We start from the raw sequence: 27,642 nt of genomic DNA, 5'->3' as shown, positions 1-27,642 counted from the left end.
AAAAGACTGTTAAATAATAATAAATAAAATATAAACAAAAAAGAAAAACAAAAAACAAAACTTAACCGCCAGAATATCGGCATTTGAATAAATACCTACAAATATCGATACAGTACTTTTTAATAGCGATACAGTATTGTGAAATGAAATAATAATAATAATAATACATCAGTTTTATATAGCGCTTTTGTAAGTACTCAAAGACGCTTAAATATATCGCGATATATTGCAGAAACGATATTTTCTTACACCCCTAACAGTAACTTCACTCATGTCTGTACTAGAAGCTGGAGAAGCAGCTGTTTTAGCACAATTACACCACGCAGTAGATTGTAAATGATTGCTAGATTTTGAAAGATCTGGAAAAATGGGCAAACAGACTCGCAACATATTTTCTGTAGAAAATTGGTTTTGTTGAGCTTCCAGCTGACATTCTTCAAATTATGTGGCTGTATTGCATATGTATATTACTATAAGCATTGCATAGCATTGCCATGGCAACACAGATGGAACAGCTGAGCAGCCAGGTGTGAGAGGTTAAAAGTAATGTAAAGACTTTAAATGTAATGTAACTAATGTAAGTACATTAAACCTGGTGTCATCTTAGGTATTCAGACAGAAACTTTTCAAATATCAAGAATTCCAAACAAAGTTTAGACATAGACAAAACTTTATTGATTCAAACGGGAAATTCCTTGGTCACAGTAGCTCGGTTGCATATAAAAAAACACACACAAAAAAAGTGTGCTTGACAAACACACAGCACTCAGTGAGTTAAACCATCTGTAGTGTTTTTCATAATAAAAGCCTTAACAAGTGGAGTTATGTTCTTGGTTACAGGAAGTGTTTTATGGGTCAAAACACTATATTCGAAATCTCTCTGACGGGACATTTTAGACCACAGGTGTCAAACATTTGGCCCAGGGGCCAAATGTGGCCCGCCAAAGAGTCCAGTCTGGCCCCTGGAATGAATTTGTGAAATGCAAAATTTACACTGAAGACATTAATCCTTTTAGTTCAGGTTCCACATACAGACCAATTTAATCTGCAGTGGGTCGGATCAGTAAAATATTATCATAATAATCTATAAATGATCACAACTCCAACTTTTTATCCTTGTAAATGTAAACATTTTCTTGTAATTTTACTGTATTTACACTAAAACAAACTGACATTTCACAAAAACACGAATAACCTGAACAAATATGAACATTTGAAAATGTCTGAAGTGTAATTTTAACAATATTCTGCCTGTTATTAAATATTTTGTGTATTTGTGGATCCGCTGTGATCTGTAAGTTGTAATTTACATGTTTAAATGATAAACTGAGACATAATATTGTTAAAATTGCAATTAGTTTTCTTAAGAAATATCAGTTTGTTCATGTTATTCACATTGTTTTTAAAAGATAGTTGGTAGATGTAAACATTTTCATCGCACAATTTTACTTTTTTCGCTTTAAAACATAGAGGAAAGTTTGGAGATGACATTATTTATATATGATTATGTTATTATTTTACTGGTCCGGCCCACTTCAGATCAAATTTGTCTTAATGTGGCCCCTGAACTAAAATGAGTTTGACACCCCTGTTTTAGACAATTTGACAGATTAGTGTTGCTAAATGACCCACATTTTTACTTTAAAATTAATTTTTGCTTTAGTTGGACCATAAGGGATTATCCAAAACAAGGAGCTACTTTATATTGAACTAAATGTTGGAATGGCAATCAATTAAAGTTCACTCTCTGACTGGACATCACTGTGTTTTGACCCTTATATAACAGCATAGCTTTATATTCATGTGCACCATTTAACTTCATTATTCTAGACACACTTGTCAAAGCATCAGCCTTTTCCAAAAGCATCATGAGCAGTAACAGTAAAGTTACCAGAGGCTGCCAAGTGTTCATGCTGAGGTCACATTTGATCAATTGATGTCAGATCTTATAACATTGTGAATTCAGGAAGCACTGAATTACTCATCAATGAACAGAGAACCAGAGCTGGGATTAGACTGATGTGTGACGCATCCACATAATCTGTATCTAGATACGCCGATGCCGTTCAGATACGGCGAAGTTATACTTGTCACTGAATGGGTTTCCTTTCCAGAAGCACTTAAGCCGTAGTCCTCTAATCAACTACCCTCATACTTTTTTTTTTCCCCCTCTCTCGTACTTTGTTTTTCACTCTCTCTCTCTTGATTTTACAGTGAAATGCTCAGTGATCACTCTACTGCAGTTCTCCGTGCAGCCCATAATCACTGCAGGGCTTCCTCACTTATTCTGTCAGTTAGAGAGGAATGGAGAGGGCCAGCTGACACCCAACACCCTGCCTCACCAACACCCCACCCCCCCATACCCATACCCCCTCCCAAACACACAAACACAGCCACAAATGCACAAATAAACACTAAAACAATCCAACAAAAACAAACAGACAACTGCAGCGTACAAAGACACACACATGTAGAAAGTCCAGCTCGCCTGGCTATGGATGGGCGATGGACTCGGGCTTGGGGCTTTCTAGGGTGGAAAGGGGAACAATTTCATGCCCAAGTGCATCAGAGAAGAGTACACTAGGAACACGAGCAAACATTTTTCCACCCAGATAGGTTACAGCAATTACCCTCGCCTCTTTAACCTTGCTGCTCGCCTGCAAGCTCTGTTTCAGGTCCCTTTTCGACAACGCGATTCAGATACAGTTTTTATCGGAGCGCGGGTGGGGGTGGGGTGGGGGGTTTGGGTGGGTTGTCTTTCCTTCCGTTACATCATTTTGAGCACGATGAGAGTTTTGAACGTCTACTGCGAGAACGCGTTGTATGAGTAGTGATTATAGGTTGGGTTGACCTGTTACCATGGGGTGACAACAATTAAATACAAAGAAGGCATTAACCACCAAGAGAGGCTCCATCACTGCAACAATGGAGGCATGTGTGCGAAAATGTGAGGGAGGATGCTAACAATTGAAAAAGGATGTGTGAAGGATGTAATAAAAATGCACCCACATGAGATGTAGACCTGTAGGCCTCACTTTAATATTAATGTTTGTCTTTTTGCCATAAGAGAGAAAGAGCAATGCCTATTGACACTGGAGTAAAAATTAGCATTAATATTAGTACAGACAGACGTAGGAAATGTCAGAGTGGTATTAAGCACAATTAAAACAGATTTAAGCTCAGTTTAATGATAATAGGTTATAGGAATATTTTATTGACCACACTGGCATGAATTATTGTGCTCAGTCACTACGTATTTCCATGCTAGTCCTCCAGAACGTCTTATTCTCTCATACTTGCTAGCTCATTTATTGACAGTGAGTTCTTTCTGTTCTCAACGTGTACTGAGTAATAATTTCACCATCCCATAATGTCCAATAATTTGATCATTTGGTGACATTTGGTAGCTGTAATCAGTCTTGCCTGTCTCATCTGAATGTATTTCTCAACACGATTATGATGAAATCTTTCATCTGTATGCAGGCATCTCCTCTCATGACTTTCATAAGCTGTTTGATCTTAAAGGCGACTTTCTGTACGTTCCTATTAGCATACAGTTATAAGAGAGATACCGGTTGTTTAAAAATGGTTGCCACAAGAGCAAATAAGAGGTTTAAAATAGCAGTCAGTACATCATGACTATAAAAAAGTGATATATTTTACAAGGAAGGCTTATCATCATAATCTAATACATGTTTCTACTGTATATGGAGTCTTTTTTTTGTGTTCCTTGCATCTGCTACTTGAGTTAGTTTAAACCATAAAAACCCAAACCAGCGGCAACCAAAAGCAATCAATTGATCTAAAATGTTTAATACCTGTTGATCTACTAATCCTATCAATACATGTAAATAATTGGTGTAAAATACAGTTTGTCATCTTTTCATGGTCATCAGATATGACCCATTTGGACGTTAAGAGGCTCCGTAGTTACTGTGGAAACACCGTCATCTTCTACAGCATTGATTCATCAGTAAAACCCATGGAGTTGGATCAGTGACAGTGGATGGAGACACTTGGTTTATGTTTAGTTAATGATAGATTTTTCTGAAAAAAAAGTCACTTTTTCTGCAGTTTTCTCTGTTTCTGATATAATATCCCTCAACTTTAATCTGAGCTGTTATGAACATCTACATGATCAGTAAATTCAATACAGGAAAATACATGATTTACACTGAAAAAACACAAAATACAGAGGGAAATATTATAATAAATGGTGAAAGATCACTTTAGAAAGGTTACATGGTGAGGAAAAATTCATTTGAGAATTGACACAAAAGTAGCTCTGGGTATTTATGGGTTTAAGGCATATTGTGTAGGACCACCCCCTCCAAGTAGTGAGGGGAACCTATGGTACACTGTAAAAAAAATCTGTAATTTAACAGAATTATCACTGTTTATTTTACTGATTTTTCCTGTATTTTTAAGATACAAGAAAATATAAATGAAATGACAAAAATAGACTGTGATTTTACACGTCAAATGTAAAATAACACGAAAAAACAGTAACTCTGAATAACCATAAAATTTCCATTTTTTAAAAGAAATGTTTTCTTTTTTCACAAAAAAAATACAGTTAAAATACATTTGCAAATGTATCGTAATTTCACAAATATTTATTTTCTATTCATGAGATTAAACTGTTGATTTAAAGTTTAATACTGTAAAAAAAATAAAATAAATAAAACGAGATAAAATTACTGTTAATTAACCGTAAAAGAAGCATTTGTTCTGCAAGTTTAACAAGACTTGTTTGTTAATTGACAAATATCTTGTGTAATTACAGGAGGTTTCACAACAAAAATAAATGTATTTTTGTGAATATATAACATGTATAAGCACTGATAAACTGTCAAAATACAGTTTTTATCTGTGGATTGTACAACTTAGCCTCATTGAAAATTATATATATATATATATATATATATATTTATGCAGGGTGGGGAAGCAAAATTTACAATATTTTGAGGCAGGGATTGAAAGACAGTGTATGACCAATTAGTTTATTGAAAGTCATGAGAATTTAAATCTTCAAATCATATTTTACTGCATTTCTAACGGTCTTGTTGTCTACCTCAAGTTCAATTGCCATTTTTCTCATGGATTTGGTTGGATCCTTTAGGATTTTGGATTTGAGAGCTTTAATAAAAGCTTTGGTACGTTTTCTGTTGCTTCCTCCACTTCCAGACTTTCTCGTAATAGTTTTGCTCATAGTCATTCTCTTCTTACATTATAAACAGTCTTTATGGACACTCCAACTATTTTTGAAATCTCCTTTGGTGTGACGAGTGCATTCAGCAAATCACACACTCTTTGACGTTTGCTTTCCTGATTACTCATATGGGCAAAAGTTTGTGAAAAGGTATGGATAATAGTGTTAGGTATGATTATGACATCAATATATGTTTGGTTTCAAAACAATTGACGTAGTGCCTGCTGAGAAAAAACAACTAAATGTTCATTGTAAATTTTACTTCCCCACCCTGTATTGATATATATGTATAGGTAATTTGATTGTTTTAAAACATGTAAATATTCTTTATTAAACATTAAAAGTAACAAAAATGCAAAATCTCATGTAAAGTTAGGGCAAAAAAATTGTATTTTAATTATGGAAAATTACCGTATTTTTATGAGATGGTTATTTTCCGTTATTTTACAATATTTTTTCAGCACCCCTGCTGCCGCAATATTACTGTTTTTTTTTTTTTTTACAGTGTAGCCACCCCTTCTGTAGATACAGCCTAATGGCTTATTCTACAGTCATGAAAATGCGATCATTGTTTTTTTCAGATGATTAATCACAATACAAACACAATTTTGAATACATATTAAATTTCTCTTTGATGAACTGGGTGTATGCTACCTTTGCCTATAGGTAGTAGATTCTGGTACCCCCACAACCCTCACAAGGACTAAACGAACCAGACAATCCGTGGATGGATGGATCCCCTCGAATATACAAACTGCACCTTTAATACTCATAGTATTGGTAGCAAAAAAAAAAAAAAAAAATGGAAAGGATCTATCAGAAAGTTTAAAGATCACATGATATGTCACATGTAATAGGCTGTAAGTCATGCTGCTGCTTACGTTAACCTCCATTATCGAGAGCCATCACTGCTTTTGCGTCATGTTAATGACTAATGACTGAACACGGAATAGTGTACAAGTTGGAGGCTCACACATTTTTCATCTGCTATCCCATTTAGCCTGCACAGAATGAGATTTCTCTGTGTGCATTACAAAAACCCTGACTGTACCTGCTTATTTTACCTTCAATAATGTTTGCAACATCTAATCATTTTATCTCTGCTGGTCTGTGTTTCATAATGTTAGTAATCTCTTCCCTTCCGCTGCTGTCTCTGCAAGGGAGATCACGCTGCATGATGGGTAACATTTAAAATGACTGATGTGACGTCCACTGATTAACTCAAAGGTAAATATTATACCGGTAATTACTGCAGGGTATTAGCTAGCAAGTCAAATTAGACAATGATTCAGTCACGGTAGCCCCTTTTGAACCTGTGCTGAATATTACACAAATATTACACCAGAAGAACCAAAAAAAAAAAAAAAAGCACCCTGATTGCACAAATGGAGAGCCACACCCCTGGTTCATTTCATCCCAGTCTGATCCTACAAACTCACTTTCATCTGCTTAAAGTAGAGTTTACCTCTCATCTGTCATCGTTATTACACTTGGATTTATTTCAACCTTCGCTCCCATTACAGGTTTAATAATATGTCTGACAAATAACCTGCTCCAATATTCATAAAGGTTGACTGGTTGATGGCTTCATCAACCAAACAACACCTTTAAACCAAGTCTCATAAAATACACAGATGACAGAGCATGGTGTGAATTATATGTGTGGCTCCCAGTCTACTGGTTATGTCTGTAAGAGCCCAATAAAAAAAAAAAAAAAAAAGCATTAGAGCTGAAATTTGTTATTGATATGCAATATGCAAAACAGCCTCTTTATGGCTTAACACTCACTGTGCTTTGTAAGAGTCAGAGCAGAAGGAGGGATAAGGCTAGAACAGTGAAAAGCCAACATGAAGAGACAGCAACAGAGAGAGAAAGATGGTGTCTGTGTTAATATGTATGTGTGTATGTGGGTGTGGGTGCTCTCATAGCTGCCCACTACGTCCACAAATTGTTCTCATTGGATTTAAATGAATGCATTTCAACATGGAGAGGTTTTTCTTTTAAAGAACACCACCTCGTCTGCCCTGCGCTTGCAAGTGGCGGTCGGCTTTAAAGGCAGCTGTGAAACACTCAAAGCCCCTTCACCCCGTCATCCAGGCTGCTATTGCTTTCCCACTACAGCCATATTTCAGTATGGAGCTTTGATATACTGCAGCGATGATAACAAGTCTTTTGTTGGAAGGGAATACTCTATTAGTACCAGCTTGAACTGTGTGTGTGTGTGTGTGTGTGTGTGTGTGTGTGTGTGTGTGTGTGTGGGGGGGGGGGGGGGGGGGGGGGGGTTAAAATGAAAGGTTTGATTCAAAATCACTTTTCAATAGTACGGAAATCTGAGATGTAAATGTTCAGAATTTCAATACCTCTCAGTGTTTTACGAGTCCAAATGAAGTTCTCCATTTAAGCCTACATCCAATAACATTACAAGACATGTTAGCAAACCTTGGCACTCTCACTTCTTGGCACTTACATTTTTTGGCTCTGCTTTGGAAGGAGTGGTCACTTGTCTATGTAAGTGTCCAATTGAGCTGAACTTTTATTATGCTGTTCTGTTCCAAGTAGGGCTGCACCATATTGGGGGGAAAAAAAAAAAAGACTAATTGCAACCCCCGTTCTAAAATACCCTGTCAACTGAATTTAGCATTATTGTAGAGGTTTCAGCCATGTTCAGGCTGTATTTTGGGTTGTTGGGTTTCTGTAAATTGGCTTGAGAGTCTGGTTTCGACCGGCTCTATATGTAACGTGTCATGAGATAACTTTTGTCACGATTTGGCGCTATATAAATGAAATTTGATTTGATCTGATTTGATTTTATCCACGTGAACCATTAAAACTACAAGATGTTCCCTTTCAAATGACATGCATTTTACCCTTATAATAGTCGGCTATATGCTAAAGTCAGGGGTCTGCAACCCACAGCTACTGAACCACATGAGGGTCTTTAGAATGTCTTCCTGAGCTTTGTCCAAAAATCAGTGAGAACGCATGGAAATAATTGTTTAACATTTTGCTATTTTGCTGGCCTACAGCTATTCCTACATTGTCATCTGTAAAAAATAAATAAATTTAAAAAAAAAAAAAAAAGTGCAGCCTACACAAAAAAAAAGATTCCGCCAAACAAAATGTGCTGCCTCAGCACCTTTTTCAACTACAGTCAGTTTGCATTTGTTCACATTTAGTCAGATTCTAAGCCACCAGGCTAATTATTTCTCCACACTGAAACAGTTTCACATTTTAGAAAAACCTGATCAATAAAAATTACAAAAATCTCAAGTGTTTTCTTTACTGAAGTTGTATAATTTCAAAAATGCACCCAACACTGCATTGGGAGGCACCCTATTGTTAGAAGATTAGATTTATCAACTAAATCCAAACTAATTTTCTGACAATAAGGCGAGTACCCACAGCATTACTGACATGGAAATGCAATGTTAAAATCCCAAATAATCATAAGTAGGAGGTACAGAGTAACCACCTCAGAGTGAAATATAGAGTTTTCTTGTGACTCCAGGCAGGATTACTTTTTCTTTTTCATGTTACTTGTCGCTCTTTACATTGTAAAAGCTGCTGACCCCTAGCTTAAATGTGACCCAAACCAAAGACTTCCTGAACTTTTGCTTGGGGTTACGAGTCTATGAAAAGGGGGAGTTATAATGAGGTGAAATTATTCTACTGCACCCTTCTTCATGGGGTGTGATATCTGAAATTTTGTTTTTTTTTTCTTTTTTTCTTTTAATGGCATTCACATTTGGTTTGCTCTTGGCACACAGAGCTTTGTGGAGCCGAGTGAAATCACCGAACAAATTAGTTGTGTTTCCTCAACTTGTGGAAGCAATTTTCAAGGCACAGTTGACATAGTTCCCGTTTAGTCAATATCAACCTTTCTGTTGTTCTGCATTTTTGCTTTTCTTTCATTTTCTGTGTTTCTCACTCATTTTCAGGTTGAAGGCTGGGGCTTGCATGCCACTCACTAACAACAAACTCCATTATCTAAAAAAACCCCCTCATAACTCAGAGTACAGGGTTCTATAAGAAAGACTTCTATTGTAGATAAAATAGTTTTCCTTTATCGTAAAGCTGCAAAAGAGTTCTATCATGACGTGTGTGATTTAATTTGCCTTACACACCCTGCTGCTTCAACAATGTACCTCTATGTCCAAGTCACCGCTGAGCATTCTCAATCAAACTATCCACTAACTGGTATAAAGACCAAACCACAATATCCCTTCAGATATTTCCACATTCTCCACTTTGTCACAATACACCTAAACAAACTGGTCCTGTGTCTTTCCATCCCTTTTCTTGTGTTTCTTATGCATCTTTGAGAACAGAACCCTTACACAGACGCCAAGACGACAGCTAATCTCCGTGCACCCATCAAGACACAACATCATTACCAAGCCTCTTATGTGATAGTGAAAAGAAATAATGGGATTTGTGCAATGCGTGTTGATGCACCAGAATGAGACTTGGCAATTTCAACCCTACACACTGCAGGAAATGTGTCTCCCACGTCACCATTTGTTTTTGCTTAAAATTAATTTTAAGGTTGAACGAGGCTGCGGACTGAATCACTTTGCTATTATGATGCGTTGCGTTGCTTCTATTATCTGCGTGTAGTAGTTTTCAGTGAAACGAACTAAGACAGCTTAATTAGACAAAAGACAGTTCAAGTGGTTTTGTTTCCCATTCGGAGTTTTTATTTCTGCCTACAGCACAAGTAATTAAAAATGCATTGTTTAGCACTAAATGGAAATTCAACGTGGATGCTTACGGTGACAGTGTATAGCTCGATAAGACAGGAAAGACAAGACAGTCTCTATAGACATGTACTGTCCTGTCAAAATGTAACCCTCTTCAATCTAAGGGGAAAAAATCACCAGCAAGCTCGGCAATTTCATCACACTACTTTCACGTCCAGACAGAAAGGCCCAACTGTTTTAGAATGTCTCCATTGGAAACCAGCTCTCTGGCTCTTTCTGCAAACTGAGCGTATAAGAAAACCAAGAGGAAGCAGTACATACAATCACCAGACCAGGAAATCCAAACTACATACTGACATTGCAATCATTTTCTGGGAAGACAGTTTATTAGAGCACACGGGGCCAGAGTTGTAATGTCCTACTTTGGATTTAATAATAACCACACTAATAGCCACGGAATCTGGTCAGGCTGTCAACATCCTAGTTTGTTATGCGGTGATTTTTATTTGATTTAGGCCCTGTCCATATGAAGACGGTTTGGTTTTGTATCAGATAAACCTTTCATCCACATGAAACCGGTGTTTTCAGTGACTGAAACTGGGTCCCAGAGTTGATAAATTTGAAAATGCCGGTTTTGTGGCTTTGTCTGTAGGACCAAACGGCAATTTTTCTAAATCAATGAAGTCATAGCCCCACCTCTCTAACCTTTCACCCCAGATGCAAGACGGCACTTCACAACAACAACGGCAAACTACCGAATGTCCCCAAAAACAAAACAAAACAAAAAAAGCAATCAGACTTTCCGCATTGATAACTTTCAAAATAATTAAACAATCTAATCGCTATTTCAGGGTATGAAACTATAACTTGTTACCTACATCTTGCAGTAAACCCCATTTAATTTGGTGCAGTGGTCATGGAGAAATGTGGATCTTTGTAAAGTATGTCATGGGTTTGTTTCTTCCCAAAATATTTCCCTTCATATGGATGTCAAGAGCATCCAAGTGCCAAACTTGGAAGAAACTAACCCACGACATACTTTACAAAGATCCACATTTCTCCGTGACCACTGAACCAAATTAAATGGGGTTTTCTGCAACATGTAGGTAACAAGTTATAATTGCATACCCTGAAATAGTGTTTAGATTGTTTTATTACTGTAAGAGTTATCAATACAGAAAGTCCAATTGAATTTTTTTTTTTTGGAACATACAGTACAGAGTAGTGCTTGCGCTACAACAGCTATAAAATCCAAATCTTCGGCTACTCTTTCATTGCAATGATCAACAAACAACCATAGCTAACAATATTCACTACATGCTCTTGGATCTACCACGGAGAGGGGCAACCAGGAGGAAATACTGGATCAGACCTGGTAGAACCAAGCAAGCTTTATGTGCATGCTCCACATCTTCTTCTCCATTTTTTGTGAGAGCATTATAACGCCACATACAGTTATACTACATTGTTATCAGTCGTTTTCAGCGGATGCAGATATTTCCTGAAACGACTCCGTGTTTACATTGCACTTTTTTTGAAAAAGATCAGATAGAAAAAGATGCTGTTTCGTGCGGACATGGCCTGAATCGGGTTGTGGAGACTAAAAGTGCAGACTTCTACTTAGTGTACATCGCACACAACATCAAAGCCACCCTTACCCCATTAACTCAACATTCCACTGAGGCAACCCACCCCCCTCCTCTTCCTCCAGTTACACACACACACACACACACACACACACACACACACACACATATATATATATATATATATACACACAGTAAGCAAGAAGCAGCCAAGGATCACCACCAATCAACAGCAAAAAAGCTCATCCTCAGTTAAAGTGCATTGGAATAACACACTCAGTTCTTCCAGAGCATGTGTTTTACAGCAAAAACCATAAAGGTAATGCAAAAACAGAGACTGGATTGCAGCAGCACGGGTGTGACATATAGAAAAGGGGCGGATTCTGAGCCAATCTATGTTAAACCAGATGTTAAGGGGAAGGAGTGTTAGGCATAAAAGAGCGTGCGTTCAAGCAAAACGGTTCTAGCAGATATGTGTAGAATCTCCCAATGTGCACAAAGGTAGAATAATAAATGTGCACCTCGCCAACAGCAGCACCCCTGGAGGATTCTTTGAGCGGGGTGGTCCTGTGGAATCATCTCCTGGCTGTGCGGCTGTGGGCTCTATACGCGCCTGGATCTGTTGGCTCTACGCGCCTCTGGTGTGATTAATGAAGCTGTTGTGCACCTTGGCTTTGCAGCGTAAATGCGATACTTCAGCGACCACAGCCAATTCCTCTTCGGGACATGTTCCTCCACACAAGGCACAAGCGCGCTTTTTTCGGGGGGATGGGGGGCCCGGGTGAACATTTACGCACGAATGAAACTCGGTGATCACGAACGCATCCGAGTGTTTTCTGTATGTTTCGAGGGATGCTTTTTGACGCTGGTGTGTCCAGAGTGTGTGTGTGTGAGTGCGCACAGGGGGTCCGACCTGCGCTCGTAAATGGCGCAACTTCTCACCCCCACCCCACACACACACACACACACACACCCTCCCCTGTCAAGTTGACACAGCTGAGAGCCCCACTGACAGCAAACCGAGCAGTGTTTGATGTTTAATGGAACACTGCGCCAGTGGAACACGCACACGCACAGTCCTATCCTTCTCCACGGCGCACGGCAGGAAATGTAAGACAAAAGCCACATGACAAGGGATGTGCACTGCGTATACCAAAGGTGTTCTTTTGCACAGAAACATCCAGCCTTTTTTTTTTATATACCTCCATCCAGCCCTTACCTTGAAGTAGAGATGCGTTCACGGCGTATTCACGGGACGTTACATTTGCTGGAGTAACACAAACGCATGCCTATCTATTCCGCAGCTCCTCGATCGCTGTATGTGTGATGAAAAACGGGAGGATAGGGAAACAGCAACGAGTGCCAGCGGTGCCTCATCTACTCTCTCTCTTTCTCTCTCTCTCTCTTTCTCTCTCTCTCTCTCTTTCCCGGTTCACAGGCAGGGCTCCCAAATGAAATATTACGGGCAACCGATTGGTCCACGGTGTTCTCGGTGGCACTTCTCAGCTTCACTAGGAGGGGCTAAATACAAGCGAGGAGCAATGAACGAACAATGCAAATCAACCAGGCTTAGTTATTAGTTAATGTATTTTCTATGCGATTAATAGAATAAACCAGACGCGCGCGCTCCCTGTGTTTTACCGATTCCCTGGAACGCACCGTAAAAAGGCAAACCCAAAAGTGATAGGTTTGACTGCTGTTCAACATCAAGCCATCCCATCAAACTCCACTATACTTCCACAACATGATAGTATTTACCACAGAACCACAATATATTTAATATCGTCGGCTTCCTGATAAAACCTGCTATGTGACTTTTGGTAAATTTTACAGGAGAAACAAAAAACGGTATAACAAGAAACTGTGAAATATGACAAAAATAAATAAATAAATAAATATATATATATATATATATATATATATATATATATATATATATATATATATATATATGTTCCTTTAATGTTGGTACTTATGATGCAATGTAAACAACTTTCACAGGAGACTGAAATTTGAAGCTATAATAGGGGAGATAGCAGGTTTTTATTCCCAACCAAAAATGTCACTTAGCAGGTTTTATCAGGAAGCCGATGATATTTTTAATTTTATTGACTTATAAGTAACAAAAGTGTAGACTACAGGATCACAAAGGATAACTCATAGCTTTCATTTATTCATTGATTTATAGTATTTGAATATTAACGTGTCAAGAAAAATATGGCTTTATTTCTCTTCCAAGCATTTGTTTGGAAATGAAACTCATTCTAATTGAAAGTACCACGGAGGAGCAGGCAGATTTTTTTTTTTTTTTTTTTGCGATTCTCCACTTTTTTCCATTAAATCTTTATTCAAGAAGGTAAAGTATACAATCAGTGTATACAATAAGAAACCTCCAAGTTTGCCAGGGGTAAGGATTATACAATTATTATAATAAAATGTCTAAATCAGAACAAATGCTGATGGTTTTTATAGCTTTTTTGTTTCCAGATTCATCCAAAAGCTTTAAATAAAGTTCGAGGAGCAGGCAGACCTGAGTCTCAGACGACCTCAGCCGACGCATTCAGCTGCGTAACCTCCCATTTTGCATAGTCTACGCCATCACGTCAAACATTTAACTTACATGGGAGCTACTGTAAATGGGTCAACACGAAGAGGGGAAGATAGAGGAGAGAGACAGACACACACAGAGAAACATACTGGAAATAAAAACTCGTTTTCAATAGACCTTAAGGCCATTTCACAGTTGTGTGTGCTTGCTTGGTTGTGCTGAAACTTGAAAATAAATAATGACCTAGATTTATGTTTCCTATTTAGTGTGGGGTCTCAGGCCTTAAATTAGGTTTTAAATATGTGTCAGTCACTGACAACATGCCATGGTTGAGTGAAATGACATGCACAGGTCCATGTGCACATGCTTTTAGGGCAATTGTGGCCCTGATACTGGTTATTATGCACTTAGTACTTAGTAGCACTTCTGCTAAACTGATATATATAAAAACAAAAAAACAATTAAACACATTAATAATGGTAAGAAAGACTGGATTGGTTATAATCTAGGGCAGATTAGATACTGATACCTCACAACCATAAGTATAATTTGTCATTCTTACGTTGCCTTTCTTTTCTTGACACATGAATTTCCCATCTGGATTAATAAAGTTCATCTGAATCTGAATTGCCAAAGATGATTTATTTAACTTTGTATGTATCTATCTGTAAATCACACTCATTTTGGTGTAGTCCTAAAGAGACCTAAAGACAGATAAGACATCAGAAATAATCCTAATATAGTCCAAAACTCTGTAAATGTCATGTCTGATTAAGACATAAAGAATATTTTTTGGAGAGTTTGCTCTTACTACAGCCATAACGTTAAATGTGTTTGATCCAGATAAAAGTGGTCGCAAATGGACTGAGGTTTAACTGATGATACAGTCTGTTTTTTGTTTCTTGTAAATGGGCAGGGCAAATTCAGTGCTGATTCAAGCTCTTTAGAAGTCAGTGCAGCAGGACTTTACCTTAAGTTTTCTGCAGCTTCTACACAGCTTTAATCAGGTTTTAAAAACAATACATTTTGTAGTTGCTGAGCAAATACTAATTATGGTAAACAATATTCAAATGGGATACAGTTAGTCCATCATCATGCATAAAACTGTTGTATTGATAATTATTAACAGAAGTGGGACATGGGCAAAATGATACATAAATATGGGAAACGTAAAGACAAAGGGAACACCTGAACTATCTACAGTGTAAAGCCTTTATGGTCTTTTTTATATAACACACACATTTAATCCTGTATTTGGTCATTTTAAATAATCAATAATTCTTCTGAGAGAGGACAACTTTCATTTGTCTATTCATCATAGTACTTTCTAAACCATGGGTCCAGTCACTGAAAAGACTTCCAAGAGGGAACACCTGTGTATCCTCAATGGGTTCCCTGATGTGCATTTTAGAAATCCTTAAAGACTGGGTCACTAGCAAAAGGATGGAAGAGTGGAGGAGGCACAAAATATGGAAATGAAAGAGTCTCTTGAAAGCCTTTGGTTTCAGCACCATGGTCAGTGACAGTGTGTGACTGTGTTTCACTATTAACACTACTGAGATTAGCAGTGAATGCACACTGTCAGGATGAAAGGGTTAGCGGCAGTAGTATGACCACCTCAAGGGGTAACTAGTTTACTGTGCATAGTTCAAAGACTATTTGGACACATACTGTGATCAAATCTGGCTTTGAATGTGTAATACAATGACAGCTGTAGGAGAAGGTTTACTGAAGATGCCATTCACTAAGTGTGACTCCTACTAATCACTACACAATACATTAAAGTATATAAGTTAGCATGTAACCTTTCCTCTGTAGGTGTCTGTCACCAGTGGATTGTACAAAAGAAGTGAGGCACCTAAACCTCACTAATTGGGTTGTATATTGACACTTTGAAGCCTTGAAGTTCTCATTTTGGCTGTCACCATTTTGGTGCTTGAGTTTTAGTAACTATTACCCCTTTTCTACTGCACCTTTCCAGCACGACTCGGCTCGACTCAACTCGACTCTACACGGTTTTAGCGCTTTTCCACTGGGGGTTGTACGTGGTAACTGTAGTTTTTTTTGTACCATCTCCAGCGAGGTTCTATCCAGGCTGAGTCAGCACTGATTGGTCAGACAGAGTGTTGTCACACGTGCAACAAGGCATGAGTGTCTAATGCAAACACCATACAGCGACAAGAGTGATAGCAGAGAAGGTCTTCAGATATCCTACATTGACAAAAAACATTTTTCTCTATCATTTTACTTGTGGCTTGGTCCACATATGCTGCAAGTTCAATGCAACATCTATTGTATATAAGGCATTAGCTTTCCATCAGACATCGTCTCTTGGCAGCTCTTATCCGCTGGTCTTCAACTTCATACTTCTGTATGGCTTTCATAACTCTTCTTTGCTTTTCAAGCGTGTTTCATCTCACCACTTGTATCCGTTTTGACTCTCGTTTCACGTTTTCTGTGACAAAAAGCCACAAACCAAGGAACAAGTACAACATCACCTCGATGTCATCCATTGTCGTTACTGTTTACTGTTCACAGAGTGAGACTTAAGTCACCTAAAAATGACGTCACAACAGTTTCGACTCCACTGACCACACCCATCTCTTTCGCACCGAGGTTATACCAATTGCCCTGGAAAAACGGCGGCACTGTACCAAACCCTGTAGAGTTGAGTCGAGTCGAGTCGAGCTGAGCTGGTACCATGCAGTGGAAAAGGGGCACAAGTGTCCACAAGACCACAGGGCAAAGAAAGAGTGAACTCGCTAATGCTGATGAGAAGTTATTGAAAACGTCAGCTACATACTGGTAACGAGCAAATAAGTGCCAACAAGTAATGCTGGTTATTTGCTTAATGTTAACAAATACAGACGTTATTTCATAAACGTAATGCCATCTTTTGTGTAATGTACAACCTCACTAATTACCCAGCTGGCTGGTATACCACATGAAAGAATATTAACTATATACTAAAATTATCTTATATAAATGCACTGCCCCATCAAAAAAAAATCTTTCCTGGACCACCCCTAGCTGTGATGATGCAATGGGATGGGGTGGGATGGATTCACAGTGGCATTGTTTTGGCTTCCTGGGATTATGCAGGATCACAAAATTCATTTCTGTCCTTAGTTGGACAGTCCACAGCATTTAAAGTCTTCTTCAGCGCATCCTGAAGACTCTCCATAGGGTTCAAGTCTGGACTCTGTAGTGGCCAATCCATATGTGAAAACAATGTCTCATGCTCCCTGATCCACTGTTTCACAGTTTGATCCTGATGAATTCTGATATTGTCATCTTGGAATATGTCTATGTCATCAGGAAGAAAAAAGTCCACCTGTTCAAACCTGGTCCTTCAGTATATTCAGGTAGTAAGATGAACTCATGTAGTAGCAATAGCAAAATATAGCAAAATGTTATTGTTTTTTTGCCCTTGCTGGTTGTATACTGTGAGTATATAACTAAGCTAGATATTATAATTAAGTAGTAACCTTCATTAAGAAAAAGCCTAATAACTATAATATTCAATAAACCGAAGTTCTGACTCAGAAAACAAGTGAACTGTCAATCACAACAGTCAGTGAAACCCTCCATAGCAGACACTGACACCTTCTATTACCTCTAAAAATGTGTGATAATGTACAAAAGCACCACCAGGAACCTATTAGAGGGTTCAAATAAAACAAATTGGACCAGAGTGATTCCTGGAAAAAAGAATCAGTACTTACCGTTTTCAGAAACTGACATGTTTTTGAATGGAGGGGATTTTTTTTCGGCCTTCCACAGGCAGCTGTCAGTGGAATTACATGAACTTCCACTAAGGCTTCACTTTCAAGTTGTTGCCTTTTGGTTTCACCTCATGTCACTGATAATGTGAGACAATTAACTAGTTCTGTTCCTGATGTCCTCTTCCTCTGTCCGCACCATTCCCCTACACAACGAGGCTGATGTAACGGTACACACTGTGTCCCTCTTTCTGTGTCGCTCTCTCTCGATGGAAGACTGCCTAATGAATATTTATCGGCTCACTGGGTCAAGACGTCATATCCAAATTTTCTACATGACACAACAAGCGCCCTCACCCCTCATGTACGTGTATGGCAGGACATTCATCACCAGGGTAGATTAGTTTACCGCTCGGCCTTGCGCCACCTGCCACACAGCCTGCCAGCAGATCTGTTTGTATCTTCACTAACACTTGTCTGAACTTTGCTGGTGGCAGATGCCAGAAGGCCCTGGATCACAGCATTTCATAAGTCTGCCAGTGGGTGCAATTTTATAATATAGAAGAATTTTGGCATTCTCTGTTTTAACTAGATATTTTCCTACAGATCTTTGATTGAAGTCTTAGATTCCAAAGTCACACAAAACCATCTACTGATTAGGGATGTAACGATATGAAAATTTCATATCATGGTTGTTGTGACCAAAATTATCGCGGTTATCATTATTATCACGGTATTGTTGAAATTGTGCTCAAAATGTTCAAAAAGTACTAATACACACACTGAAATAATTTAACCAAGTTGCATTTTGAAAAAACAAACAAACAAACAAACAAACAAACAAAAACAATACAATAATAGATACAATGTACCTTCTGAGCCTATTTTGTCTGTTTTTCAGTCCTTTTGATTTTGCCTTTATATACTATGTAAACAAATGTTTACTATACCCATGTTTAGGATCTGTTTTTTCAGCACAACTTCATTTATATCAACTATTATTTTTTTCACTTTCACCTACTATAAAAACACAAAAGGATAAAAAACACAAAAAAATATAAAATCCAATTTGAAAAATGTGTATTATTGCAAAAATAACACAAAGATGCTTAATGAACCTTTTCAAAGACTTTAAAAGTGAATATTGGTTCCAAATATTAAGTATATAAAATCAAAATTGTAATAAATTAAAACTATACTCAAATATTTGGCATAAAAGCAGATCTTTACATAGGCGTTTTTTTCTCCTAAAAGTGCGGTAATCAAACACGGTTATCATGAGAATTAGAATTTAATACTAACCGTCTGCAGTTTTACCGCGGTTTATCATTATACCAGTAATCGTTACATCCCTGCTACTGATATAGAATGTTTAATACCTATTGATCCACTAATTCTACCAGTATATGGGTCCAATCAAGCAAAAGTGAACATCAACATGAAAAAGTAAATTCTCTCACATCATTTATCAAATAGAGTCAATTTTTTTTTTAGCTAGAAATCTCTACCTTATGGAACTGTTATCCTTTTTAAAATACCACTTCCACAGTACAGGAAAAGTTCTGAACCTTCTGCAAGGCTGCATTAAATTAGCACAAAGACATGAAAAGACTGTCTATTACTTTAAGAAATTAAAAGTCTGAATGATGAAGTCTGTGAATTCATCCACTGGTCACATTTAAAAAGACTATCTGTGAACTGTTACCCAGAAATTACTCTTTATTTATAATTTACTTATATCAGTATTGACCACCACAAGTTGTAAATAACACTATTCAATACATGAAATAAAGCATTGTGATTATATCTGGGTTGTTGTTTTAAAAAATAACTCCACATTTTGGGTGATGTATACAATGGTAAAGAGTCGTCCATGTGTTACTATGGCAACCTGTCCGCCTGTTACTACATTCTCATGTCAATTAAACAGTGACTTCTCAATATTTTACTCCAAAATTTATTTTCAGCATAGTTGAACATAATATCTAAAAGGTTTTGTCTTACTTGATATCAATTTCTGCCGAGAACCGCATGTTTTGAATGTTTGCTTAAAAAATTGATGTCCGTTTCAAGTCCATGTTACAGAGCAGTAATTTGACAATTTTCACCTAAAAATTTTATCTCCCCAAATTTTGTTATTACCCGTGCCAAGGAGGTCATGTTTCTGCCGGCGTTGGTTTGTTTGTCTGTCTATTTGTGTGCAAGATAACTCAAAAAGTTATGGACAGATTTGGATGAAAATTTCAGGAAGTGTTGATACTGGCACAAGGAACAAATGATTACATTTTGGTGGTGATCAGGGGTGGGGAGTGGAAGTGGGGCCACTGATCTGCCTTGGCGGAGGTCTGCGCTCTCCGAGTGCTTTTCTAATTCATAATGTTAAAGTGCTTATAAATACCTACTCAAATATGTCTAATACATGCATATAAGTTACTCTGTTTACATGACAGAGTGTTGAACATGAAATGAGTCCACATGTTACCACTTGATCTGACCCATATGCAAATAACTGGTGATTGGTCTTTTCATGGTCACCAGATATGACCCATTTGGATGTTCAGTGAACATGGAAATACCGTCATCTTCTCCAATAATAATTCACCAGTAAAACCCATGGAATTTGATCAGTGACAGTGGATGGAGACACATGATTAACATTTAGTTAATGATAGATTTGACTGAAAAAGTCTCTTTTTCTTCAGTTTTCTATAGTTTTAATATAATAACCCTCAACTTTAATCAGAGCTTTTAGGAACATCTACCTGATCAGTAAATTATATATAGGAAAATACATGATTTTTACTCAAAAACACAAAATACAGAGGCTATCGTAATAAACTGATAAATTGCATAAGAAAGGTTAAAGAGAGAGAAAAATTAATATGGTAACTGACATTAAAATAGCACTGGGTCTTTATGGGTTAATTGGAAATTCTATTTTTCTTCCCCAAGCATTGGCAGTCTGGTTATTAGCAAAAGAAAATATGCCCCTCAAACAAACTCTCATAACTGTTAGTATTAGTACTTCCTGAAGAAATGAATCTTTCACTTAATACATGAAAATTTATGGCACGAACAAATACTTATTTCTGACAAGCTTTCTTAAAGTGCATTGTATGCGTAAGTTTTGTTTTCAAGCTGCAGTGCTTGGACCAAAAAAAAAACATAATTACTTTCCAGGATATTGTAATTCCAATTGTCTGCAACATAACAACAATCCTACCTAAAACTGCAGACACAGACTGTGGCTAATCACATATGATTTAAAATAGCTATGGGGGTTTAATATTTGACTTACAGTTGTTGTTTTTTACCAGTTGATCATCAGATTCCTTCAGTTTTCTGCAGCAAGTCAAATTAATGCCAGGTCATCTATATTAATATTCAGTCTTTTGTTTTGGACTGAGAGGAGAGAGCTGTAGAGGGAAGGTCTACATTCTAAATATCTGGTGTTTTTTTTTTTTGCTTTTTTGTCCTGATTTCAGTTCCTGCAGCTTTCACACAATCATTGCTGCATATTCCACAGTATGAACACCCATGTTTGCATCACAAAGTGCAAAAGCAGGATGATGAAAAGCTCCTGAAAAGCTCAAGCTCATAAATAAATGACCCAAACCATAAAACTAAATCACTAAATCAGTACAGACATTTCCCCAAGGTAACAGTGTCACACTTACCTATCGGGGGTTTTCTAATGCAGCGGCTCACCTGTGGTTGTAGCTCATTTTCACCACTGGACAGAACAAATTGATCCTCTTCAGAAAAAACGACCGCTGTGTTGATCCCCAAACAAATGTGATGAGCTTTATCCATCCCCTTTAAGCCTTTTGATGTGGGAAAGTTGCTGATCCACCATGTCCTGCCTTTCTAATAAAGCTGTCATCAGCTGCCAATGTGCACTTTCATGGCATTGCTCCAAGCTGGCTGAGATCAATAGTGCCTGTCAGGGAGTGGTCCCCAGGCGTAATAAGGCTGGGAGACACATGGTAAGTAGACCACAGGGGGGATCCAGCATGCCTCTGATTGGATATGGACTTTTATTACAGTAAACATGAGACTGTGTGTAAATAAAACCAACAGACTGCAAGAAGATGAAAAAGAACAGAATGTAGAGCTCCAGCAACACTTTTACACTATATGTGTGTATTAATGTATTTTACATTGTCTATTGACTTAAATTTAGATCATTCATCCGCAAGATAATGACCTATGTGCAGTGTTTGGTGCATGCACACAATAAAAATGGGTAAATAAAACTGAAATAATTTTGAAGTCATACAAAATTAGGTCTCAAGATCATGATAAAAAAAAAGTAATATTTTCTGTTCTGAAATGCTGGAGTGGTTTTACTAAAGGCAGAGAGGCACCAGTAAAACATATTTTAGCCACATTAAAAAGAAAAAAAAAAGTGGTCCCAGGCACAACAAAACCTGCCCCTTGCACATATTGTAGTGGATGGAGACACTGGGTTTATGTTTAGTTAATGATACATTTGCTGAAAAAGTCACTTTTTCTTCAGTTTTCTCTGATTTTGGTGTAATAGCCCTCAACTTTAACCCATAAAGACCCAGTGCTACTTTTGTGGCACTTCCCAGATAAATTTTTTGCTATATCTAACATTTCTTAGTGATTTATCACCATTTATTATCATACTATCCTCTTTATTTATTATTATTTTTTTTTCCAGTGAAAATCAGGTATTTTCCTATATTTAATTTACTGCTCATGTAGATGTTCATAAAAGCTCAGTTTAAAGTGGAGGGTTATTATATCAGAAACAGAAAAAAATATCCAAAAGTGACTTTTTCAGAAAAATATGTCATTAACTGAACATAAACCCAGTGTGTCCATCCACTGTCATTGATCCAACTCCATGGGTTTTACTGGTGAATCAATGTTGTAGAAGATGACGGTGTTTCCATGTTCACTACGGAGCCTCTCAATGTCCTAATGGGTCATATCTGATGACCATGAAAAGATGATAAACTGCATTTTACACCAATTATTTCAAGACATTAATAGGCTTAGTGGGTCAGAAGTTGTTAAACATTTTAGATCAGTAGATGATTTTGGTTGCCGGGTCTTTATATGTTAATCTGAGCCTTGATGAACATCCACATGATCAGTAAATTGCAATTTCATTGCACAACCGGTGTAATAGATAGATTTATTTGTCCTTCACAGGAAAATTGTTTTCACAAACTGTACAGCCACGAGAATACAGCACATCACTCACAAAACATATGACATAACACAACCCAAACACAGTCATTGCACACCATATACTTGCCCAAAGCAGCAAAGACAACCACCATATACCCACCACCACACATATCCAACTAACACATTACCGTCTCTTTCATGATTTGTTCAGTTCTGTTATTGCATTTGAAATGAAACTTCTGCTGAATTAAACTTTTTTCCAGTTTATTGACCTGTAGCGGTGACCAGAAGGAAGCAGTATGAAATATGGATTAAGGACAATAAAGCCTATTGTATTGTATTGTATTGTATTGTATTGTATTGTATTGTATTGTATTCTATTCTATTCTATTCTATTCTATTCTATTCTATTCTATTCTATTCTATTCTCTGTTTTCCATTTTCTGTATTACCATCTGTGGAGTAAAATTGTGGAACAAATTGTGTGTGGAGATAAAACAAATATCAAACATAATTGAGTTTAAAAAAAGATATAAAGAACTGATTCTTGAGAGGTACAGTGTTTAATAATGACAATGAAGGCTGTTTGTTGATGGATTATGCTGAATTGATAAATATGCTGTAATTATTGAAGAAAATTGTTGAATTGTTGAGTCTGTTTGTATGACTGTACTGCCATGAACATATTGTTGTGTGTAATTCAATTACTACATTATGTATTAGTTGTGGGTTAAATGCTAAAATTAGGAAAAATGTATTGTGTGATTGTTGTATTAAGTTAGTGATAAAGGTGTAAAAGCACTTGAGGGGTAGGATTAAATAAGTTTATACTTCTTCCTACTCCTTTTCGACCATGCAAAATTCAGACTTGCACGTACTTGAAAATAAATTCTGTTCATTTAAATGTTATTTTGTTTCCGTTTTTGTCTTAATTTACTTTGCTATGTTGTATTTTGATTCTTTGCAAGTTCAAAATAAATAAATAAATATTCTATTCTATTCTATTCTATTCTATTCTATTCTATTCTATTCTATTCTATTCTATTCTAAATTAAATATAAGAAAATACCTGATATTCACTGAAAAAACACAAAATGAAGAAGATAGTGCCATAATAAATGGTTATAAATTACTTAAGAAAAGTTTAATATAGAGAAAAAAAAAGTAAAAGTAGCACTGGGTCTTTATTTGTCAAATACAACAAGACATTAACTACTCTTTGCCATAACTGTTTGCATGTAAGCTGTTAATTCACAACAAAAAGTCAACATAAAATAGCAGAACCACTACACTTCTATAATCGAGTGCATCAGTGTTGTGTTACGCCCGTAGCCAATAGGATTTGTATTAGAACACAACCCGTTACAGTATGTGGTCCTCTACTGTGTGTGTTAACTGTAGTATGTGGGTGATGTCACAATCCCTGTGGGTGTAGTGTGATGTCTATTCACTGCTGCCTGTTCGACCTACTCGACTTGCACACCACAATGTCTACATTATACATCCATATTTATTTATATCCATCACTTCAGAAGATCTACAGCTCTGCCAATGTCATGCATATTTCATCAAAAAAACATGCAAGGCTGCGCAGCCCATAGCTCATGCTGCTTTGACATCTTTACTAACCAGTCAGCACTGCTACACACCAGCACTTTCTATGCTGGAGATTTACTGTTAACGTGCCAGACTGATAGAGTGGAAGCAATTCCTGTATTGTCCCCCGTACACAACACACACATAGCATTACACACAGAAGCTGTCACCTCAGGATAAGTGACATTTTTTCTTACAAATTAATTTTGCATATGACATGTCACGAGTACTTTTCTGTTCCTTTGAGACCTCGGTGCAGATGGTTGGCAATATGCAAGAGAATCTGTTTTTGTAGGAGAAGAGGCAGACAACCATCTAGAACACAAGAGAACAGAGATAACAGTCCAAAGTACCGTTCTAAACATATATATCATGGTTTGACGTGTATTTAAAAGAAAATGAAGAAAGGAAATGAATTACTGTGTTGGAGCTTGTTTTTCTACAGATGATAGCTGCAGTTATTCATTTAACTAGTATGGTAAGGTTAACTTAACCTCCTAAGACCCAGCTATGGGTTTTCTGTCCACATTTGTGGACAAGAGTTTCATAACTTTATACAAAAAAAAAAAAAGAAAAGAAAACTGTCCACCACAAAGGACAATCCATAAAAATTTTAAAAACTGCGTCTGAAAAAACTGTTGCATCATGATGTTTCCAACATAGGCACTTATTTAATAAAAAACAAAAAAATCTTGTACTTTGCTGACATTTCCTGGGTCTTAGGAGGTTAAGTCCCCCACCAGTACTTATTCATGTTAAAAAACACACACACTCACACAATGATCATGATTTCTAGGCTGTCGTACTTTCTTTTGGTAAAAGTATTTAAAGTATCAAGTAAGTGGATCGAGTCAGTTTGTTTTAGCTCATGCATCATTTGAACTATTGAGAACACACCTGCCTTTTTGTTTTCATCTATCAACCAGATGGAAACTAATAAAAGTGATTTGATCCTCAAATTCAGTTTGTGAGGTCAGTTTTCAGTTTGTGCTGGGCTGGATTAGTAAATGTGCACTCTGGGCGTGCACACTTTGAAACCTCCGAAACTACAAGTTTATTATTATTTTTAATTACACTAAATTTAAACCAGAAATGTGGCTAAAATCTAAGAAGTTGTCAAAAGCCCTGCGATGAACTGGTGACATGTCCAGGGTGTACCGCGCCTTCGACCATAAGTAGCTGGGATAGGCTCCAGTGACCCCTGTGACCCTAGTGAGGATGAAGTGTGTTCAGAAAATGAATGACTGTCTGTGTGTGTGTGTGTGTGTGTGTGTGTGTGTGTGTGTGTGTGTGTAGATAGATAGATAGATAGATAGATAGATAGATAGATAGATAGATAGATAGATAGATAGATAGATAGATAGATAGATAGATAGATAGATAGATAGATAGATAGATAGATAGATAGATAGATAGATAGATAGATAGATAGATACTTTATTGATCCCTGGGGGGAAATTCAAGTATTCAGCAGCTTACATACAACACACAACACATAAGTGGGTTAGTACCAGGTTGACAAAAAGGTTCGTATATACACTCTAAGAGACAATTGCTAAAGAAACTACTCTAAAAGTACTCTCTCTCTCTCTCTCTCTCTCTCTCTCTCTCTCTCTCTCTCTCTCTCTCTCTCTCTCTCTCTCTATATATATATATATATATATATATATATATATATATACATATATGTGTGTGTGTGTGTGTGTGTGTGTTTGATGCTGAAATCACTGCGTTTCTTCTACATGGGTGAGTTGTTTGATTGTAGAGGTTATGAGGGTATAAAATTATTATGTGATGTTATTATCTTTGCTAAGTTGTTGTTTGTTGATCCACGGTTCAGACTAAACTGTGACAGTTCTGACCTTGTTTGGATGATTTCAAACAGATCTTTAATGCAGCTACTGACAACACAAACTGTGCGGAAAATGGAAGTGATTTGTGGTTTTATTGTGGCTGTTTTCTGTCTAGAAACAGCTATCTGCTGCTGCTATCACAGTTAAAATTTAAACTATTAGTTTGTGCAGCATGTGATGATCATGAGACACTGTTATTTTGCCTGAATGTCAAAATAACCTGTTAGAAATTTTAGTTTGAAGAAGATAACTTGATGATGCTATTGTACAGATTTGTGTAAACAATGAGCTTTATTAACTTTATTCAATGAGTGATACAGTCTGTGGATACAGCATTGGTTTGTCAGTGGTTTTGGTAATCCTAATGTTATGGTATGTGACCTCCCCTCGCTTTTATACGTTTGGGTATCTGTCCCACATGTAACCCATTCAATGCCACATATAACCCCTTCAGTGCCACATATAACACTTCAATGCCACATGTAACCTTTCAATGCCACATGTAACCTTTCAATGCCACATATAACCTTTCAATGCCACATATAACCCCTTCAATGCCACATGTAACCTTTCAGTGCCACATATAACCCCTTCAATGCCACATATAACCCCTTCAATGCCACATATAACCTTTCAATGCCACATGTAACCCCTTCAATGCCACATATAACCTTTCAATGCCACATATAACCCCTTCAATGCCACATATAACACTTCAATGCCACATATAACCCCTTCAATGCCACATGTAACCCTTCAATGCCACATATAACCCCTTCAATGCCACATATAACCTTTCAATGCCACATGTAACCCCTTCAATGCCACATATAACCCTTCAATGCCACATATAACCCCTTCAATGCCACATATAACCTTTCAATGCCACATATAACCCTTCAATGCCACATATAACCTTTCAATGCCACATGTAACCCCTTCAATGCCACATATAACTCCTTCAATGCCACATATAACCTTTCAATGCCACATATAACCTTTCAATGCCACATATAACCCTTCAATGCCACATATAACCCCTTCAATGCCACATATAACCTTTCAATGCCACATGTAACCCCTTCAATGCCACATATAACTCCTTCAATGCCACATATAACCTTTCAATGCCACATATAACCTTTCAATGCCACATATAACCCTTCAATGCCACATGTAACCCCTTCAATGCCACATATAACCCCTTCAATGCCACATGTAACCCCTTCAATGCCACATATAACCCCTTCAATGCTACCCAA

The 27,642-nt window shown here is 37.2% G+C and overlaps 1 protein-coding gene across 2 annotated transcripts in view; it reads right to left on the bottom strand.

Annotated features, from left to right (window-relative positions):
- The window catches only part of dlgap3 (discs, large (Drosophila) homolog-associated protein 3), a 209,489-nt gene extending 196,622 nt beyond the window's left edge, over nt 1–12,867 (bottom strand). For both annotated transcript variants that reach the window (XM_030147524.1, XM_030147525.1), the window contains exon 1: nt 12,718–12,867. The gene's annotated coding sequence lies outside the window, so the exon portion shown is untranslated. The remainder of the gene's footprint in view (nt 1–12,717) is intronic.
- Nucleotides 12,868–27,642: the final 14,775 nt, after the last annotated feature.

Source organism: Sphaeramia orbicularis, chromosome 11, assembly GCF_902148855.1.
Source record: "Sphaeramia orbicularis chromosome 11, fSphaOr1.1, whole genome shotgun sequence".
In the NCBI taxonomy this organism is placed as follows: Eukaryota; Metazoa; Chordata; class Actinopteri; order Kurtiformes; family Apogonidae; genus Sphaeramia; species Sphaeramia orbicularis.
The sequence above is the reverse complement of the archived record's forward strand: the minus strand, read 5'-3'. Positions and strand labels throughout refer to the sequence as shown.